Source organism: Panulirus ornatus, chromosome 63, assembly GCF_036320965.1.
Source record: "Panulirus ornatus isolate Po-2019 chromosome 63, ASM3632096v1, whole genome shotgun sequence".
Taxonomy (NCBI): Eukaryota; Metazoa; Arthropoda; class Malacostraca; order Decapoda; family Palinuridae; genus Panulirus; species Panulirus ornatus.
This window is the reverse complement of record NC_092286.1, coordinates 27,220,356-27,243,498: the sequence shown is the minus strand read 5'-3', so window position 1 is coordinate 27,243,498 and position 23,143 is coordinate 27,220,356. Positions and strand designations below refer to the sequence as shown.

Below are 23,143 nucleotides of genomic sequence, written 5' to 3'. Positions count from 1 at the left end.
ATACTCTAGAAACCTTATACCTCTTTTAATTTGAGCCCCTCAACTTTATCCTCTTTTCCTTGTACAAGGGAACAAATGCATGCATTCCGCCGTCCTCGGCACCTAAAACCATGATAATAATACTTTAAATATCCCCCCAAACCAGTCAACAACACATTCACCCCCTTTTTAAATACATTCCACTGCAATACCATCCAAACCGCTGCCATTGCTGGCTTTCCTTCCGTAATAATATATATTTAGGGAAAGCAGCATGCGATCAAAGGAAGGGCAGGGTTGAAAAAGAGGGCAAGTGCGCTTTAGTGGTAGAAATATTAAACTTTAGGGGGAATAAAAAAGATGTCTTGAAGGAGGTAAGTAATGTGGGAAAGAAAAGGGGAAATTAGATAGAACCATCAGTGAAGGGGGCGAAAGGGGAAGTGATAACAGATATTGATGCAGTAAGGAATGGAGAGTGTATTTTGAAGGACTGTAAACATGTCAATGATAGAGTGGTAATGTAGGTGTTTTGGTAAGGATGGTATGTGAAGGGGAAGAGTTACGGAAGCAGTTTAGTGAAGAAGAAGTGGTGAAAGCCTTCCAGAAGATAAATGCAACAAAGTAGCAGGGGTGGATGGCATTGCAGTCGAATTTATTAAGAGGGGGGTAATGTGTGGTTGACTTGGTCAGTAAGGAAAATTAAATTTGTATGTATAAAACACAGTAAAGTGCCTTAGGAACACGAATGCATGTATAGTGCCACGTATAAAGAAAAAAGGGGATACGGGCAAGTGGGTAAATTTACAAAGGCAAAATATGTTAGTATACCCCGGTAAATTGAAATGTGGGGGCAAGTGACTGAAAAAGGGTGAAAGCAGTACAAAGCATCAGATTGAGAGGAGCGTGTGGTTTCAAAGTGGTAGAGGTGTTGGACAGGCATTTGCTCTGATGAAGGTGTGTTATAAATCTTGGAAAAATAGATGGATCTGGAGAAGGCATAAAAATAGGGTCGACAGAGGATCTCTGGGAAAGGTTTTAAGAATATATGTGGGGGAGGTAAGCGGGCAAGAAGCAGGGGAAATTTTTTTAAACATGGGTGTAAAGGGGATGTATAAAACAGGAACAAAGGAGAGTGAATGGTTTGCCAGTGAAGTCAGTTTGTGGCAGGGGTATGTGAAATTGGTTTTATGGATGGGGTGGTGAGGGAGAAAAAGCATGAATTTTTGGAAAGAGAAGGGGAGTATGCAGTTTCCCCTGGGATGTAGGAAACCCGGGAAGTGAGTCAGTTTTTTTTTACCAATGATACAGCACTAGTGGCTGATTCAAGTGAGAATCCGGGGAAGTTTATGACTGATTTTGGAAGTGTGTGAAAAAGGGGGGAAGTTGAGAGTAAATCTGAATAAAAGTCTCAAGGGCCTAGTTCCTTGGGCAAAAGCAGCTTTTGGCTCTTGAGGACTGGAAGAGATGTTAGAGCATAACAAGGGAAACTGCCTCATTACTAAGTATGTTTAAAAGATGCCATGTGAAATAGTTTTAGACATACGGAGAGAATGAGTAAGACAATAGATAAAAAAAGGGGGAAAAAGCAGAGGGGAAGACCAAATTGGAGATGTAAGAAGGAATGAAAGAGATTTTGAGTGTATGGAGCCTGAACATGCTGTAGGATGATGAAAGGTATGCAAGGAATAGAATGACCTGAGTGATGTGGTATACAGGGTTCAAAGTACTGTCAATAAACTGATCTAAGGCAAATGAAGCAGCTGGAAGAAAACAAGGAAAGGTAGGAGAGGACTGGTGGTTGATAAGGGCTTTGGTTCCAGTGCATTCCACATGGCAGCTAAGAAATGGATATGAGTAAATAAGACCTTTTCCTCATCTTATCATTGTGCTATCTCACAAATGTGAGAAATGGCAAACATCTATGAAAAAGATAACTTTCACTTCTATTTTAGCTCTTTTGTGGGACACTGTGTCATTCTGTGTCTTGCTTTTTATTTATCCTAAAACTTGAATAATTTCTTTACTCATCTCACTATCATGTGCACAAGCACTGACAGATACCTACTTGTAAATCTACTCTCATTCTTACCCATGTCTGAATGGATCTCATTTCCTAAATCTCTAACACATTCCTACAACAATCCTTCAACAGAAGTGCCATCCCTACTTTGTTCTTGTCCTCAGCTTAACACCACACTATATCGCTTAATTATTCCCTAACCATTCTTACCCTTCCCTCTTGAGCTGTTTCACTCAGACCTAAAACATCCAGGTATATTTCCCAATATATTAACTACTGCACCCTCTTTCTTGTTCTCAATTATATAATGCTCATTGATGCCATACCTAAGCTTTCACAGGAAACTCCTAACCTAACTGTCTTCTGTGCATTTTTTTGAAATAGACAGAATAACAAAGGGAGGGTTTCTAGCCCCCTCATTCCCAACCATATCATCATACATAACCTAGGAACCCTTTTATGGGACTTCTGCAGCTTTAAGGCTGCAGTACAATTAGAAGCAGGGAAAAAATTTAAAACCTTGTTGAGTTTTCTGAGGAAACCTTACCGTCTTTGGTCAACTGACAATGACACAGCCTTGTCAAAGGTGACTTTTTACTTGCTGTATAACAATTAGTAGGTGCATTTCTGTGTGTGTGTGTGTGTGTGTGGTGTGTGTGTGTGCACACATATATATATATATATATAAATTTTTTTTTCTTTCGTACTATTCGCCATTTCCCGCATTAGCGAGGTAGCGCTATGAACAGAGGACTGGGCCTTAGAGGGAATATCCTCACCTGGCCCCCTTCTCTGTTCCTTCTTTTGGAAATTAAAAAAAAAACGAGAGGGGAGAATTTCCAGCCACCCGCTCCCTCCCTTTTAGTCGCCTTCTACGACACGCAGGGAATACGTGGGAAGTATTCTTTCTCCCCTATCCCCAGGATAATATATATTTTTTTTTTTTCATACTATTCGCCATTTCCCGCGATAGCGAGGGTAGCGTTAAGAACAAGGACTGGGCCTTTGAGGGAATATCCTCACCTGGCCCCCTTCTCTGTTCCTTCTTTTGGAAAATTAAATATATAATATAATATATATATATATATATATATATATATATATATATATAATTTTTTTTTTGCTTTGACGCTGTCTCCCGCGTTTGCGAGGTAGCGCAAGGAAACAGACGAAAGAAATGGCTCAACCCACCCCATACACATGCCTTGATTCAATCCACTGACAGCACGTCAACCCCGGTATACCACATCACATCCAATTCACTCTATTCTTTGCCCTCCTTTCACCCTCCTGCATGTTCAGGCCCTGATCACACAAAATCTTTTTCACTTCATCTTTCCACCTCCAATTTGGTTCCCTCTTCTCCTTGTTCCCTCCACCTACGACACATAATCCTCTTGGTCAATCTTTCCTTACTCATTCTCTCCATGTGACCAAACCATTTCAAAACACCCTCTTCTGCTCTCTCAACCACGCTCTTTTTATTTCCACACATCTCTCTTACCCTTACGTTACTTACTCGATCAAACCACCTCACACCACACATTGTCCTCAAACATCTCATTTCCAGCACATCCATCCTCCTGCGCACAACTCTATCCATAGTCCACGCCTCGCAACCATACAACATTGTTGGAACCACTATTCCTTCAAACATACCCATTTTTGCTTTCCGAGATAATGTTCTCGACTTCCACACATTCTTCAAGGCTCCCAGGATTTTTGCCCCCTCCCACCCTATGATTCACTTCCGCTTCCATGGTTCCATCCGCTGCCAGATCCACTCCCAGATATCTAAAACACTTTACTTCCTCCAGTTTTTCTCCATTCAGACTTACCTCCCAATTGACTTGACCCTCAACCCTACTGTACCTAATAACCTTGTTCTTATTCACATTTACTCTTAACTTTCTTCTTTCACACACTTTACCAAACTCAGTCACCAGCTTCTGCAGTTTTTCACATGAATCAGCCACCAGCACTGTATCATCAGCGAACAACAACTGACTCACTTCCCAAGCTCTCTCATCCACAACAGATTGCATACTTGCCCTCTTTCCAAAACTCTTACATTCACCTCCCTAACAACCTCATCCTAAACAAATTAAACAACCATGGAGACATCACACACCCCTGCCGCAAACCTACATTCACTGAGAACCAATCACTTTCCTCTCTTCCTACACATACACATGCTTACATCCCGATAAAAACTTTTCACTGCTTCTAACAACTGCCTCCCACACCATATATTCTTAATACCTTCCACAGAGCATCTCTATCAACTCTACCATATACCTTTCTCCAGATCCATAAATGCTACAAACAAATCTCATTTGCTTTTCTAAGTATTTCTCACATACATTCTTCAAAGCAAACACCTGATCCATACATTCTCTACCATTTTCTGAAACCACACTGCTCTTCCCCAGTCTGATGCTCTGTACATGCCTTCACCCTCTCAATCAATACCCTCCCATATAGTTTACAAGTAATACTCAAAAAACTTATACCTCTGTAATTTGAGCACTCACTCTTATCCCCTTTGCCTTTGTACAATGGCACTATGCAAGCATTCCGCCAATCCTCAGGCACCTCACATGAAATCATATATACATTAAATAACCTTACCAACCAGTCAACAATACAGTCACCCTCTTTTTTTATAAATTCCACTGCAATACCATCCAAACCTGCTGCCTTGCCGACATTCATCTTCCACAAAGCTTTTACGACCTCTTCTCAGTTTACCAAATCATTTTCCCTCACCCTCTCACTATGCACACCACCTCGACCAAAACACCCTATATATGCACTTTATCATCAAACACATTCAACAAACCTTCAAAATACTCACTCTATCTCCTTCTCATATCACCACTACTTGTTATCACCTCCCCATTGCCCGCTTCACTGAAGTTCCCATTTGCTCCCTTGCCTTACGCACTTTATTTACCTCCTTCCAAAACATCTTTTTATTAGCCTTGAAACTTAATGATACTCTCACCCCAACTCTCATTTGTCCTCTTTTTCACCTCTTGCACCTTTCTCTTGACCTCCTGCCTCTTTCTTTATACATCTCCCATTCATTTGCATTTTTTCCCTGCAAAAATCGTCCAAATGCCTCTCTCTTTCTCTTTCACTAATAATCTTACTTCTTCATCCCACCACGCACTACTCTTTCTAATCAACCCACCTCCCACGCTTCTCATGCCACAAGCATCTTTTGCGCAAGCCATCAATGCTTACCTAAATACATCCCATTCCTCCCCCATTCCACTTACCTCCTTTGTTCTCACCTTTATCCATTCTGTACTCAGTCTCTCCTGGTACTTCCTCACACAAGTCTCCTTCCCAAGCTCACTTACTCTCACCACTCTCTTCACCCCAACATTCTCTCCTTCCCTTGCTCTTGTCCTCTCACTAACCCCAGACTTTACTCCCAAGACATTCCCAAACCACTCTTCCCCTTTACCCTTGAGCTTCTTTTCACTCAGAGCCAAAACATCCAGGTTCCTTTCCTCAACATACTACTTATCTCTCCTTTTTTCTCATCTTGGTTGCATCCACACACATTTAGACACCCCAATCTGAGCCTTCGAGGAGGATGAGCACCCCCCGCGTGACTCCTTCTTCTGTTTCCCTTTTAGAAAGTTAAAATACAGGGAGGGGAGGGTTTCTGGCCCCCCGCTCCTGTCCCCTTTAGTCGCCTTCTACGACACATGAGGAATGCGTGGGAAGTATTCTTTCTCCCTATCCCCAGGGATATATATATAAAATATATATATATTTTTTTTTTTTTTATTATACTTTGTCGCTGTCTCCCGCGTTTGCGAGGTAGCGCAAGGAAACAGACGAAAGAAATGGCCCCCCCCCCCCATACACATGTATATACAAAACGTCCACACACGCAAATATACATACCTACACAGCTTCCATGGTTTACCCCAGACGCTTCACATGCCTTGATTCAATCCTGCATGTTCAGGCCCCGATCACACAAAACCTTTTCACTCCATCTTTCCACCTCCAATTTGGTCTCCCTCTTCTCCTCGTTCCCTCCACCTCCGACACATATATCCTCTTGGTCAATCTTTCCTCACTCATTCTCTCCATGTGCCCAAACCATTTCAAAACACCCTCTTCTGCTCTTCTCAACCACGCTCTTTTATTTCCACACATCTCTCTTACCCTTAAACGTTACTTTACTCGATCAAACCACCTCACACCACACATTGTCCTCAAACATCTCATTTCCAGCACATCCATCCTCCTGCGCACAACTCTATCCATAGCCCACGCCTCGCAACCATACAACATTGTTGGAACCACTATTCCTTCAAACATACCCATTTTTGCTTTCCAAGATAATGTTCTCGACTTCCACACATTTTTCAAGGCTCCCAAAATTTTCGCCCCCTCCCCCACCCTATGATCCACTTCCGCTTCCATGGTTCCATCCGCTGACAGATCCACTCCCAGATATCTAAAACACTTCACTTCCTCCAGTTTTTCTCCACTCAAACTCACCTCCTAACTGACTTGACCCTCAACCCTACTGTACCTAATAACCTTGCTCTTATTCACATTTACTCTTAACTTTCTTCTTCCACACACTTTACCAAACTCCGTCACATGCTTCTGCAGTTTCTCACATGAATCCGCCACCAGCGCTGTATCATCAGCGAACAACAACTGACTCACTTCCCAAGCTCTCTCATCCCCAACAGACTTCATACTTGCCCCTCTTTCCAAGACTCTTGCATTTACCTCCCTAACAACCCCATCCATAAACAAATTAAACAACCATGGAGACATCACACACCCCTGCCGCAAACCTACATTCACTGAGAACCAATCACTTTCCTCTCTTCCTACACGTACACATGCCTTACATCCTCGATAAAAACTTTTCACTGCTTCTAACAACTTGCCTCCCACACCATATATTCTTAATACCTTCCACAGAGCATCTCTATCAACTCTATCATATGCCTTCTCCAGATCCATAAATGCTACATACAAATCCATTGCTTTTCTAAGTATTTCTCACATACATTCTTCAAAGCAAACACCTGATCCACACATCCTCTACCACTTCTGAAACCACACTGCTCTTCCCCAATCTGATGCTCTGTACCTGCCTTCAACCCTCTCAATCAATACCCTCCCATATAATTTACCAGGAATACTCAACAAACTTATACCTCTGTAATTTGAGCACTCACTCTTATCCCCTTTGCCTTTGTACAATGGCACTATGCACGCATTCCGCCAATCCTCAGGCACCTCACCATGAGTCATACATACATTAAATAACCTTACCAACACAGTCAACAATACAGTCACCCCCTTTTTTAATAAATTCCACTGCATACCATCCAAACCTGCTGCCTTGCCGGCTTTCATCTTCCGCAAAGCTTTTACTACCTCTTCTCTGTTTACCAAATCATTTTCCCTAACCCTCTCACTTTGCACACCACCTCGACCCAAACACCCTATATCTGCCACTCTGTCATCAGACACATTCAACAAACCTTCAAAATACTCATTCCATCTCCTTCTCACATCACCACTACTTGTTATCACCTCCCCATTTACGCTCTTCACTGAAGTTCCCATTTGCTCCCTTGTCTTACGCACCTTATTTACCTCCTTCCAGAACATCTTTTTATTCTCCCTAAAATTTACTGATACTCTCTCACCCCAACTCTTATTTGCCCTTTTTTTCACCTCTTGCACCTTTCTCTTGACCTCCTGTCTCTTTCTTTTATACTTCTCCCACTCAATTGCATTTTTTCCCTGCAAAAATCGTCCAAATGCCTCTCTCTTCTCTTTCACTAATACTCTTACTTCTTCATCCCATATATATATATATATAATATACTAATATATATATATATATTATATATATATATAATATATATATATATATATATATATATTTTTTCTTTGCCGCTGTCTCCCGCGTTTGCGAGGTAGCGCAAGGAAACAGACTAAAGAAATGGCCCAACCCACACCCATACACATGTATATACATACACGTCCACACACACAAATATACATACCTACACAGCTTTCCATGGTTTACCCCAGACGCTTCACATATATATATATATATATATATATATATATATATATATATATATATATATATATATATATAATATATTTATCCCTGGGGATAGAGGAGAAAGAATACTTCCCACGTATTCCCTGCGTGTCGTAGAAGGCGACTAAAAGGGAAGGGAGCGGGGGGCTGGAAATCCTCCCCTCTCGTTTTTTTTTTTTTTAATTTTTCCAAAGAAGGAACAGAGAAGGGGGCCAGGTGAGGATATTCCCTCAAAGGCCCAGTCCTCTGTTCTTAACGCTACCTTGCTATCACGGGAAATGGCGAATAGTATGAAAAAAAAAATATATATATATATATATATATATATATATATATATTTTTTTTTTTTTTGCTTTGACGCTGTCTCCCGCGTTTGCGAGGTAGCGCAAGGAAACAGACGAAAGAAATGGCCCAACCCCCCCCATACACATGTATATACATACGTCCACACACGCAAATATACATACCTACACAGCTTTCCATGGTTTACCCCAGACGCTTCACATGCCTTGATTCAATCCACTGACAGCACGTCAACCCCGGTATACCACATCGATCCAATTCACTCTATTCCTTGCCCTCCTTTCACCCTCCTGCATGTTCAGGCCCCGATCACACAAAATCTTTTTCACTCCATCTTTCCACCTCCAATTTGGTCTCCCTCTTCTCGTTCCCTCCACCTCCGACACATATATCCTCTTGGTCAATCTTTCCTCACTCATTCTCTCCATGTGACCAAACCATTTCAAAACACCCTCTTCTGCTCTCTCAACCACGCTCTTTTTATTTCCACACATCTCTCTTACCCTTACGTTACTTACTCGATCAAACCACCTCACACCACACATTGTCCTCAAACATCTCATTTCCAGCACATCCATCCTCCTGCGCACAACTCTATCCACAGTCCACGCCTCGCAACCATACAACATTGTTGGAACCACTATTCCTTCAAACATACCCATTTTTGCTTTCCGAGATAATGTTCTCGACTTCCACACATTCTTCAAGGCTCCCAGGATTTTCGCCCCCTCCCCCACCCTATGATTCACTTCCGCTTCCATGGTTCCATCCGCTGCCAAATCCACTCCCAGATATCTAAAACACTTCACTTCCTCCAGTTTTTCTCCATTCAGACTTACCTCCCAATTGACTTGACCCTCAACCCTACTGTACCTAATAACCTTGTTCTTATTCACATTTACTCTTAACTTTCTTCTTTCACACACTTTACCAAACTCAGTGACCAGCTTCTGCAGTTTTTCACATGAATCAGCCACCAGCACTGTATCATCAGCGAACAACAACTGACTCACTTCCCAAGCTCTCTCATCCACAACAGATTGCATACTTGCCCCTCTTTCCAAAACTCTTACATTCACCTCCCTAACAACCTCATCCATAAACAAATTAAACAACCACCCCTGCCGCAAACCTACATTCACTGAGAACCAATCACTTTCCTCTCTTCCTACACATACACATGCCTTACATCCTCGATAAAAACTTTTCACTGCTTCTAACAACTTGCCTCCCACACCATATATTCTTAATACCTTCCACAGAGCATCTCTATCAACTCTATCATATGCCTTCTCCAGATCCATAAATGCTACATACAAATCCATTTGCTTTTCTAAGTATTTCTCACATACATTCTTCAAAGCAAACACCTGATCCATACATTCTCTACCACTTCTGAAACCACACTGCTCTTCCCCAGTCTGATGCTCTGTACATGCCTTCACCCTCTCAATCAATACCCTCCCATATAATTTGCCAGGAATACTCAACAAACTTATACCTCTGTAATTTGAGCACTCACCCTTATCCCTTTGCCTATATCTATATATATATATATATATATATATATATATATATATATATATATTTTTTTTTTTTTTCTTTTAAGCTATTCGCCATTTCCCACGTTAGCGAGGTAGCGTTAGGAACAGAGGACTGGGCCTTTTTTGGAATATCCTCACCTGGCCCCCTCTGTTCCTTCTTTTGGAAAATTTAAAAAAAAAGAGAGGGGAGGATTTCCAGCCCCCCGCTCCCTCCCCTTTTAGTCGCCTTCTACGACACGCAGGGAATACGTGGGAAGTATTCTTAATCCCCTATCCCCAGGGATAATATATATATATTTTTTTTTTTTTTTTTTTATACTTTGTCGCTGTCTCCCGCGTTTGCGAGGTAGCGCAAGGAAACAGACGAAAGAAATGGCCCAACCCCCCCCCCCCATACACATGTACATACACACGTCCACACACGCAAATATACATACCTACACAGCTTTCCATGGTTTACCCCAGACGCTTCACATGCCTTGATTCAATCCACTGACAGCACGTCAACCCCTGTATACCACATGGCTCCAATTCACTCTATTCCTTGCCCTCCTTTCACCCTCCTGCATGTTCAGGCCCCGATCACACAAAATCTTTTTCACTCCATCTTTCCACCTCCAATTTGGTCTCCCTCTTCTCCTCGTTCCCTCCACCTCCGACACATATATCCTCTTGGTCAATCTTTCCTCACTCATTCTCTCCATGTGCCCAAACCATTTCAAAACACCCTCTTCTGCTCTCTCAACCACGCTCTTTTTATTTCCACACATCTCTCTTACCCTTACGTTACTTACTCGATCAAACCACCTCACACCACACATTGTCCTCAAACATCTCATTTCCAGCACATCCATCCTCCTGCGCACATCTCTATCCATAGCCCACGCCTCGCAACCATACAACATTGTTGGAACCACTATTCCTTCAAACATACCCATTTTTGCTTTCCGAGATAATGTTCTCGACTTCCACACATTTTTCAAGGCTCCCAAAATTTTCGCCCCCTCCCCCACCCTATGATCCACTTCCGCTTCCATGGTTCCATCCGCTGCCAGATCCACTCCCAGATATCTAAAACACTTCACTTCCTCCAGTTTTTCTCCATTCAAACTCACCTCCCAATTGACTTGACCCTCACCCCTACTGTACCTAATAACCTTGCTCTTATTCCCATTTACTCTTAACTTTCTTCTTCCACACACTTTACCAAACTCAGTCACCAGCTTCTGCAGTTTCTCACATGAATCAGCCACCAGTGCTGTATCATCAGCGAACAACAACTGACTCACTTCCCAAGGTCTCTCATCCCCAACAGACTTCATACTTGCCCCTCTTTCCAGGACTCTTGCATTTACCTCCCTAACAACCCCATCCATAAACAAATTAAACAACCATGGAGACATCACACACCCCTGCCGCAAACCTACATTCACTGAGAACCAATCACTTTCCTCTCTTCCTACACGTACACATGCCTTACATCCTCGATAAAAACTTTTCACTGCTTCTAACAACTTGCCTCCCACACCATATATTCTTAATACCTTCCACAGAGCATCTCTATCAACTCTATCATATGCCTTCTCCAGATCCATAAATGCTACATACAAATCCATTTGCTTTTCTAAGTATTTCTCACATACATTCTTCAAAGCAAACACCTGATCCACACATCCTCTACCACTTCTGAAACCGCACTGCTCTTCCCCAATCTGATGCTCTGTACATGCCTTCACCCTCTCAATCAATACCCTCCCATATAATTTACCAGGAATACTCAACAAACTTATACCTCTGTAATTTGAGCACTCACTCTTATCCCCTTTGCCTTTGTACAATGGCACTATGCACGCATTCCGCCAATCCTCAGGCACCTCACCATGAGTCATACATACATTAAATAACCTTACCAACCAGTCAACAATACAGTCACCCCCTTTTTTAATAAATTCCACTGCAATACCATCCAAACCTGCTGCCTTGCCGGCTTTCATCTTCCGCAAAGCTTTTACTACCTCTTCTCTGTTTACCAAATCATTTTCCCTAACCCTCTCACTTTGCACACCACCTCGACCAAAACACCCTATATCTGCCACTCTGTCATCAGACACATTCAACAAACCTTCAAAATACTCATTCCATCTCCTTCTCACATCACCGCTACTTGTTATCACCTCCCCATTTACGCCCTTCACTGAAGTTCCCATTTGCTCCCTTGTCTTACGCACCCTATTTACCTCCTTCCAGAACATCTTTTTATTCTCCCTAAAATTTACTGATAGTCTCTCACCCCAACTCTCATTTGCCCTTTTTTTCACCTCTTGCACCTTTCTCTTGACCTCCTGTCTCTTTCTTTTATACTTCTCCCACTCAATTGCATTTTTTCCCTGCAAAAATCGTCCAAATGCCTCTCTCTTCTCTTTCACTAATACTCTTACTTCTTCATCCACCACTCACTACCCTTTCTAAACAGCCCACCTCCCACTCTTCTCATGCCACAAGCATCTTTTGCGCAATCCATCACTGATTCCCTAAATACATCCCATTCCTCCCCCACTCCCCTTACTTCCATTGTTCTCACCTTTTTCCATTCTGTACACAGTCTCTCCTGGTACTTCCCCACACAGGTCTCCTTCCCAAGCTCACTTACTCTCACCACCTTCTTCACCCCAACATTCACTCCTCTTTTCTGAAAACCCATACTAATCTTCACCTTAGCCTCCACAAGATAATGATCAGACATCCCTCCAGTTGCACCTCTCAGCACATTAACATCCAAAAGTCTCTCTTTCGCACGCCTGTCAATTAACACGTAATCCAATAACGCTTTCTGGCCATCTCTCCTACTTACATAAGTATACTTATGTATATCTCGCTTTTTAAACCAGGTATTCCCAATCATCAGTCCTTTTTCAGCACATAAATCTACAAGCTCTTCACCATTTCCATTTACAACACTGAACACCCCATGCATACCCATTATTCCCTCAACTGCCACATTACTCACCTTTGCATTCAAATCACCCATCACTATAACCCGGTCTCGTTATATATATATATATATATATATATATATATATATATATATATATATATATATATATATATATATATATATATATATGAGTGAATGTTGGGGTGAAGAGGGTGGTGAGAGTAAGTGAGCTTGGGAAGGAGACTTGTGTGAGGAAGTACCAGGAGAGACTGAGTACAGAATGGAAAAAGGTGAGAACAATGGAAGTAAGGGGAGTGGGGGAGGAATGGGATGTATTTAGGGAATCAGTGATGGATTGCGCAAAAGATGCTTGTGGCATGAGAAGAGTGGGAGTGGGTTGATTAGAAAGGGTAGTGAGTGGTGGGATGAAGAAGTAAGATTATTAGTGAAAGAGAAGAGAGAGGCATTTGGACAATTTTTGCAGGGAAAAAATGCAATTGAGTGGGAGATATATAAAAGAAAGAGACAGGAGGTCAAGAGAAAGGTGCAAGAGGTGAAAAAGAGGGCAAATGAGAGTTGGGGTGAGAGAGTATCACTAAATTTTAGGGAGAATAAAAAGACGTTCTGGAAGGAGGTAAATAAAGTGCGTAAGACAAGGGAGCAAATGGGAACTTCAGTGAAGGGCACAAATGGGGAGGTGATGGATTGCGCAAAAGATGCTTGTGGCATGAGAAGAGTGGGAGTGGGTTGATTAGAAAGGGTAGTGAGTGGTGGGATGAAGAAGTAAGATTATTAGTGAAAGAGAAGAGAGAGGCATTTGGACAATTTTTGCAGGGAAAAAATGCAATTGAGTGGGAGATGTATAAAAGAAAGAGACAGGAGGTCAAGAGAAAGGTGCAAGAGGTGAAAAAGAGGGCAAATGAGAGTTGGGGTTGAGAGAGTATCACTAAATTTTAGGGAGAATAAAAAGATGTTCTGGAAGGAGGTAAATAAAGTGCGTAAGACAAGGGAGCAAATGGGAACTTCAGTGAAGGGCGCAAATGGGGAGGTGATAACAAGTAGTGGTGATGTGAGAGGGAGATGGAGTGAGTATTTTGAAGGTTTGTTGAATGTGTTTGATGATAGAGTGGCAGGTATAGGGTGTTTTGGTCGAGGTAGTGTGGCAAAGTGAGAGGGTTAGGGAAAATGATTTGGTAAACAGAGAAGAGGTAGTGAAAGCTTTGCGGAAGATGAAAGCCGGCAAGGCAGCAGGTTTGGATGGTATTGCAGTGGAATTGATTAAAAAAAGGGGGTGACTATATTATTAACTGGTTGGTAAGGTTATTTAATGTATGTATGACTCATAGTGAGGTGCCTGAGGATTGGCGGAATGCGTGCATAGTGCCATTGTACAAAGGGCAAAGGGGATAAGAGTGAGTGCTCAAATTACAGAGGTATAAGTTTGTTGAGTATTCCTGGTAAATTATATGGGAGGGTATTGATTGAGAGGGTGAAGGCATGTACAGAGCATCAGATTGGGGAAGAACAGTGTGGTTTCAGAAGTGGTAGAGGATGTGTGGATCAGGTGTTTGCTCTGAAGAATGTATGTGAGAAATACTTAGAAAAGCAAATGGATTTGTATGTAGCATTCATGGATCTGGAGAAGGCATATGATAGAGTTGATAGAGATGCTCTGTGGAAGGTATTAAGAATATATGGTGTGGGAGGCAAGTTGTTAGAAGCAGTGAAAAGTTTTTATCGAGGATGTAAGGCATGTGTACGTGTAGGAAGAGAGGAAAGTGATTGGTTCTCAGTGAATGTAGGTTTGCAGCAGGGGTGTGTCATGTCTCCATGGTTGTTTGATTTGTTTATGGATGAGGTTGTTAGGGAGGTGAATGCAAGAGTTTTGGAAAGAGGGGCAAGTATGAAGTCTGTTGGGCATGAGAGAGCTTGGGAAGTGAGTCAGTTGTTGTTCGCTGATGATACAGCGCTGGTGGCTGATTCATGTGAGAAACTGCAGAAGCTGGTGACTGAGTTTGGTAAAGTGTGTGAAAGAAGAAAGTTAAGAGTAAATGTGAATAAGAGCAAGGTTATTAGGTACAGTAGGGTTGAGGGTCAAGTCAATTGGGAGGTAAGTTTGAATGGAGAAAAACTGGAGAAGTAAAGTGTTTTAGATATCTAGGAGTGGATCTGGCAGCGGATGGAACCATGGAAGCGGAAGTGGATCATAGGGTGGGGGAGGGGGCAAAAATCCTAGGAGCCTTGAAGAATGTTTGGAAGTCGAGAACATTATCTCAGAAAGCAAAAATGGGTATGTTTGAAGGAATAGTGGTTCCAACAATTTTGTATGGTTGCGAGGCGTGGGCTATGGATAGAGTTGTGCGCAGGAGGATGGATGTGCTGGAAATGAGATGTTTGAGGACAATGTGTGGTGTGAGGTGGTTTGATCGAGTAAGTAACGTAAGGGTAAGAGAGATGTGTGGAAATAAAAAGAGCGTGGTTGAGAGAGCAGAAGAGGATGTTTTGAAATGGTTTGGGCACATGGAGAGAATGAGTGAGGAAAGATTGACCAAGAGGATATGTGTCGGAGGTGAAGGGAACGAGGAGAAGTGGGAGACCAAATTGGAGGTGGAAAGATGGAGTGAAAAAGATTTTGTGTGATCGGGGCCTGAATATGCAGGAGGGTGAAAGGAGGGCAAGGAAAAGAGTGAATTGGATCGATGTGGTATACCAGGGTTGACGTGCTGTCAGTGGATTGAATCAGGGCATGTGAAGCGTCTGGGGTAAACCATGGAAAGCTGTGTAGTTATGTATATTTGCATGTGTGGACGTATGTATATGCATGTGTATGGGGGTGGGTTGGGCCATTTCTTTCGTCTGTTTCCTTGCGCTACCTCGCAAACGCGGGAGACAGCAACAAAGCAAAAAAAAAAAAAAAATGCAAATATATATATATATATATATATGCAAATGCTTGGGAGATGTATAAAAGGAACAGGCAGGAGGTCAAGAGAAAAGTGCAAGAGGTGAAAAAGAGGGCAAATGAGAGTTGGGGTGAGAGAGCATCAATACATTTTAGGGAGAATAAAAAGATGTTATGGTAGGAGGTAAATAAAGTGCATAAGACAAGAGAACAAATGGAAACATCAGTGAAGGGGGCTAATGGGGAGGTGATAATAAGTAGTGGTGATGTGAGGATATGGAGTGAGTTTCGACAACCCCCTCGGCCCGCATGCATGCAAGGTAGCGCTAGGAAAAGACAACAAAGGCCACATTCGTTCACACTCAGTATCTAGCTGTCATATATAATGCACTGAAACCACAGCTCCCTTTCCCATCCAGACCCCCAAAACTCTCCATGGTTTATCCCAGACACTTCACATGCCCTGGTTCAATCCAATAATAGCAGATCGACCCCGGTATATCATATCTTTCCTATTCACTCTATTCCTTGCATGCCTTTCGCCCTCCTACATGTTCAGGCCCCGATCGCTCAAAATCATTTTCACTCGATCTTTCCACCTCCAATTTGGCCTCCCACTTCTCCTCATTTCCTCCACCTCTGACACATATATCCTCTTGGTCAATCTTTCCTCACTCATTCTCTCCATGTGACCAAACCATTTCAACACACCCTCTTCTGCTCTCTCAACCACACTCTTTTTATTACCACACATCTCTCTTACCCTTTCATTACTTACTCGATCAAACCACCTCACACCACATATTGTCCTCAAACATCTCATTTCCAACACATCCACCCTCCTCTGCACAACTCTATCCATAGCCCATGCCTCGCAACCATATAACGTTGGAACCACTATTCCTTCAAACATACCCATATTTGCTTTCCGAGATAATGTTCTCGCCTTCCATACATTTTTCAACACTCCCAGAACTTTTGTCCCCTCCCCCACCCTGTGACTCACTTCCGCTTCCATGGTTCCATCCGCTGCCAAATCCACTCCCAGATATCTAAAACACTTCACTTCCTCCAGCTTTTCTCCATTCAAACTTTCCTCCCAGTTAACTTGTCCCTCAACCCTACTGTACCTAATAACCTTGCTCTTATTCACATTACTCTCAGCTTTCTTCTTTCACACTTTTTACCAAACTCAGTCACCAGCTTCTGCAGTTTCTTACTTAAATCAGCCACCAGCGCTGTATCATCAGCGAACAACAACTGACTCACTTCCCAAGCTCTCTGATCCACAACAGACTGCATACTTGGCCGTCTCTCCAAAACTCTTCCATTCACCTCCCTAACAACCCCATTCATAAACAAATTAGATAATCATAGAGACATCACGCACCCCTGCTACAAACCAACATTCACTGAGAACCGATCACTCTCCTCTCTTCCTACTCGTACACGTGCCTTACCTCCTCGATAAAAACTTTTCACTGCTTCTAGCAACTTGCCACTCACACCATACATTCTTAATACCTTCCACAAAGCATCTCTATCAACTCTATCACATGCCTTCTCAAGATCCATAAATGCTACATACAAATCCATTTGTTTTCTAAGTATTTCTCACATACATTCTTCAAAGCAAACACCTGATCCACACATTCTCTACCACTTCTGAAACCACACTGCTGTTCCCCAGACTGATGCTCTGTACATGCCTTCACCCTCTCAATCAATACCCTCCCATATAATTTCCCAAGAATACTCTAGAAACTTATACCTCTGTAATTTGAGCACTCAACTTTATCCTCTTTTCCTTTGTACAATGGCACTATGCATGCATTCCGCCGATCCTCAGGCACCTCACCATGAGTAATATATACATTAAATATCCCTACCAACCAGTCAACAACACAGTCACCCCCTTTTTAAATACATTCCACTGCAATACCATCCAAACCCGCTGCCTTGCTGGCTTTCATCTTCCGTAATATATATATATTAGGGAAAGCAGCATGCGATCAAGAGGAAGGTGCAGGGTTGAAAAAGAGGGCAAGTGCGCTTTAGTGGTAGTATCATTAAACTTTAGGGAGAATAAAAAAGATGTCTTGGAAGGAGGTAAGTAATGTGGGAAAGACAAGGGAATAGATAGAAACATCAGTGAAGGGGGCGAAAGGGGAAGTGATAACAGATAGTGATGCAGTAAGGAGATGGAGAGTGTATTTTGAAGGACTGTTAAACATGTCAGATGATAGAGTGGTAGATGTAGGGTGTTTTGGTAAGGATGGTATGTGAAGTGAGAGAGTTACGGAGAGCAGTTTAGTGAAGAGAGAAGTGGTGAAAGCCTTCCAGAAGATGAAATGCAACAAAGTAGCAGGAGTGGATGGCATTGCAGTCGAATTTATTAAGAGGGGGGTAAAATGTGTTGTTGACTGGTCAGTAAGGATATTCAATGTATGTATAGATCACAGTAAAGTGCCTTAGGAACAGCGGAATGCATGTATAGTGCCACTGTATAAAGACAAAGGGGATACAGGCAAGTGTGTAAACTACAAAGGCATAAATATGTTGAGTATACCCAGTAAATTGTATGTGAGGGCAGTGACTGAGAAGGTGAAAGCATGTACAAAGCATCAGATTGGAGAGGAGCAGTGTGGTTTCAGAAGTGGTAGAGGATGTGTGGATCAGGCATTTGCTCTGATGAATGTGTGTTATAAATACTTGGAAAAATAGATGGATCTGGAGAAGGCATATAATAGGGTCGACAGAGATGCTCTGTGAAAGGTCTTAAGAATATATGGTGTGGGAGGTAAGCTGCAAGAAGCAGTGAAATTTTTTTATCATGGGTGTAGGGCATGTATACAAGCAGGAACAAAGGAGAGTGAATGGTCGCCAGTGAAGTTCAGTTTGTGGCAGGAGTATGTGATGTTTATGGATGGGGTGGTGAGGGAGTAAATGCATGAATCTTGGAAAGAGAGGCGAGTATGCAGTCCACTGGGGATGATAGGACCTGGGAAGTGAGTCAGTTGTTGTTTACCAATGATACAGCACTAGTGGCTGATTCAAGTGAGAATCTGGAGAAGTTGATGACTGATTTTGGAAGTGTGTGAAAGGAGGGAAGTTGAGAGTAAATCTGAATAAAATCAAATTTATATTGAGCAGAGTTGTGGGCCAAGTTAGTTATGAGGAAAGTTTGAATGGAGAAAAATTGGAGGAAGTGAATGGAACATGGAAGAGTGCAAGAAATAGGGTGGGGGAACTGGTAAATGTTTTGGGAGCAATGAAGAATGTGTGGAAAGAGAGAACGTTATCTCGGAGCAAAAATGGGTATGTTTGAAGGAATAGTAGCTTCAAAAATATTATGTGGTTACAAGGCGTGGGCTATAGATAGGGTTGCATGGAGGAAGGTGGATGTGTTGGAAATGAAATGTGTGAGGTGGTTTGACCAAGTAAGTAATGAAAGGGCATGAGAGATGTGTCAGAATAAAACAAATGTGGTAGAGAGAGCAGAAGAGGGTGTGTTGAAATGGTTTGGACATATGGAGAGAATGAGTTAGGAAAGGTTGACAAAGAAGATATATGTATGAGAAGTGGAGGGAACAAGGAGAAAGGGAAAGAGGCTGATCCATCAATGGTCACAGAGACAGATCAGCCAGAGAGGAAGCTTTATATGAGGAAGCAAAGTGAGGGAGGGAAGCCAAAAGAGAGATGCTTAGAGATGTAAACTCAAAGCCACATCCTGTCAAAAGTTTTGGATATATCAAGGTCAACTAAATAAGATTTCCTAAAACCTTTCAGGAAAGATGACGAGACATCAATAAGATAGGAAAGAATAACAATAGTGGATCTTGCCTTTTGGAAGCCATACTGATGATCAGAGAGATTCAAAATGTCGGAGAATAGTTGTGTTGAGGAGGGATTAAAAGACTTCGGAAACAATACATGTCAAAGCATAGGGTTAAATGGTTACCCATCTTAGAGATGGGATGTACCAAAGCATGCTTCTAAGAAGGAAAAACTCTGGTTTTTAAACAGAAATGGAGCAGATGAGCAAACACAAGTGCTAGTACAGAAACACAGTCTTTCAGAACATAGGGATGGATACCATCTGGTCCATAAGCCTTACTTGCGTCCAGAGAAAAGTGCATTTCTGACAGTTCACAAAAGAGATTAAAGGGAGAGGCATAGGATTAGTAAAATACACATTATGGGATGAACGAATGTTAGTCATCCAAGGAAAAGGTAAAGGAAAAATGAAAACCAAAAAGAATTGCCCTGTCTATGGAAAAGATAGCTATAAAACTGTCCAAACAGAAAAAAGAAGAAAAGGTAAAGCGACAGAAGTTATTAGCAATGCCCAACCAAAAAGACCTATCAGTGGATGATGAGGAGAGGTTATACTTCATTTGAATAAGGGAATGCTTTGCCTCACAGATAATGCAACTGCAATGACTATGGGCAATGATGAATGCCAAGTCATATTTCCAAGCCCAATATGCCTGATTCCCTGTCTGAATGACCTCAGAACAGGAATGGTTGAAACATGGAGTGGAAGAAGAGGTCATCTTCAAGGAAGAGGAGATAAATACTTCCATTCCTGCAACAATAATCTCTGCTATGAGTCTGAATGAGACAGAAGCATCACCTCATGAAAAACAGTAATTTACCTAAAGAAAGGCAGAAAAGAATATTCATTAAAATATTCCAATCAGCTTGGCTGAGGTGTCAATATTCATGTTCGGAATGGGCTACTGAAAAGGGACCGGTAACTGGGAAAACTTGGCTTAAAAAGAGGGACATATACAAGTAATGTATATGAGTAGGAAAAGTGGTCAGCAGTAATAATTGGATTACACAACAAACTTTTGGACGTGAATGTGCTGAAAGGGGCAGCTGCTGGGCTGTTTGATCATTAACTTACACAGGCAAGCGTGCAGACTCATAGAGGTTTTCAGAAAAGAGGAAACATCATGGGCGAGAAGAGAGCTGAGAGAAAGTAGTCTTGGAAAAGTGACTTGCGTGAAGAAATACCAGGAAATACCAAGTGTAGAATAGCAAAGGTGAGGGTGGACAGAGTGAGGGAAGTCGGTGAGGCATGGGAGATATTTAGGTAAGCGGTGCTGGCATATGCATGCAAGAGATGCATGTGGCATGCATAAGGTGGGAAGTGGGCAGATTAAAACGGGTAGTGAGTGGTGAGATGGAGTGAAGTTACTAGCAAAAAAGGAGAGAAATATGGGTAGTACTTACAAGGAAGGAGGAAGGAATGCAAATGATTGGGAGAGCTATGAAAAAGTGGGGGGTGGTCAAAAAAAATGGTGCATGAGTTGAAAAAGATGGCAAATGAGAGATGGAGTATGCGAATATCACTAAACTTTAGGGAGAATATGAAGATGTTTTGGAAGGAGGTAAACAGTGTGCAAAAACAAGAGAACAAATGAGAACATTGGTGAAGGGGGTAAATGGAGAAGTTGTAACAAGTACTGATGAAGTGGAGAGGAGATGGAGGAGTGTTTAAAGGATTTATGAATGTGTTTGACATTGGGGTGGCAGATGTAGGGTGTTGGGTTGAGATGGTAGGCAAAGTAAGAGAGCCTTGGAGAGTGGTTTGGTGAAGAAAGATGAGCTGGAGAAAGCCTTGCATAAGATGAAATGTGGCAAAGCAGCAGGAGTGGATGTTACTGCAGTTGAATTTCTTAAGAAAGGGAGTGACTGGGTTGTTTATTGGTTAGTTATTTTCAATGTATGTATGGATCATAGTGAGGTGCCTGAAGACTGGCAGAATGCAAGTAAAGTGCCACTGTATAAAGGTAAGGGGTATAAGGATGAGTGTTGAATTTACTGAGGAACAAGCTTGTTTGAGTGTACCATATAAATTGTATGAGAGAAGTGACTGAGAAGGTAAAGGCATGTACAGAGGATTAGATTGGGGGGAAACAGTGGGGTTTCAAAAGTGGGAGAGGATGTGTGGATCAGGTGTTTGCTTTAAAGGATGTGTGTCAAAAATACTTAGAGAAACAGAAGGATATGTATGTGGCATTTATCGATTTGGAGAAAGCATATGAGAGCGTTGATAAAAATGCCTTGTGGAAGGTCTTAAGGATATATGATATGGGAAAAAAGCTGTTACAAGATAATGAGTAAGATTTATGAAGGGTGTAAGACAAGTGCACAAGTGGGAAGATAAGAGAGTGAGTGGCTCCAGGTGAAGGCTGGTCTAAGGCAGGGGTGTGTAATGTTTCCATGGCTGTTTGATTTGTTTATGGATGGGATGGGGAGGGAGGTAAATTTGAAAGTCTTGGAGAGAGGGGCGAGTATGCGGTCTGTGGGGAGGGAGGGGGCTTGGGAAGTGAATCAGCTATTACTGTTTGGTGATGATATAGCACTGGTGGTAGACCTAAGTGAGAAACTGAAGTTGGTGACTGAGTTTGGAAATGTGTGAAAAGATGAAGTTGAGAGTGTGTATGAATAAAATCAAGGATATTAAGTTAAGCAAGGTTGAGGGTAAAGTTAGTTGGGATGTGAGGGTGAATGGAGAAAAATTGGAGGAAGCGAAGCATTTTAGATACCTGGGAGTGGACACAGCAGTGAACTGAACCATGAAAGCAGAAGAGAGTCACAGGGCAAGCAAGGGGGGTGAAGGTTCTGGATGCACTGATGAATGTGTGGAAAGAGATTCACTGCCTGAGAGGGCAAATATGTGCATGTTTGAAAGTATAACAGTTCTAGCAATGTTACATGGATGAGAGGCATGGGCTATAGATGAGGATGTGCAGATGAAGGCAGAAGCGTTGGAAAGGAAATGTTTAAGAACAATATGTGATGTAAGGTGGTTTGATCGAGTAAGTAAAAAAAAGAGGGAAGACAGAGGTGTGTTAATGAAAAGAGTGTGGTTAAGAGAGCTGAAAAAGGTGTGTTGAAATGGTTTGGATGGAGAGGATGAGTGAGGAGAGGTTAAAAAAGGGGATAAAAATGTCAAAGGTGAATGGAATAAGGAAAGGAACCGGACCAAACTGGAGATGGAAGGATGGAGTGATAAATATTTTGAGTGATCAAGGCCTGAACATACAGGAAGGTGAAAGGCATGCACAGGATAAAATAAATTGGAATGATGTGGTATACATGGATTGATGTGCTGTCATTGGACTGTAGCAGATTATGTGAAGCAGCTGGGGTAAAATGGGGTAAACCACTTAAGGTCTGTGGGGCCTGCTTGCAGACAGGGAGCTGTGGTTTTGACGCACTGCACATGGTAGCTAGAAAATGGATGTAAGCAAATATGGCCTTTCTTTACCAATTCCCAGTACTACCTCACAAATGCTGGAAACAGTGATCAAGAAAAACAAAACAAATCTCA

At 42.1% G+C, this 23,143-nt stretch overlaps 1 protein-coding gene across 1 annotated transcript in view; it reads right to left on the bottom strand.

Annotated features, from left to right (window-relative positions):
* Positions 1 to 23,143, bottom strand: part of Pex13 (peroxin 13) — a 137,422-nt gene that overhangs the window by 46,102 nt on the left and 68,177 nt on the right. The gene's annotated exons all lie outside the window — the stretch shown is intronic.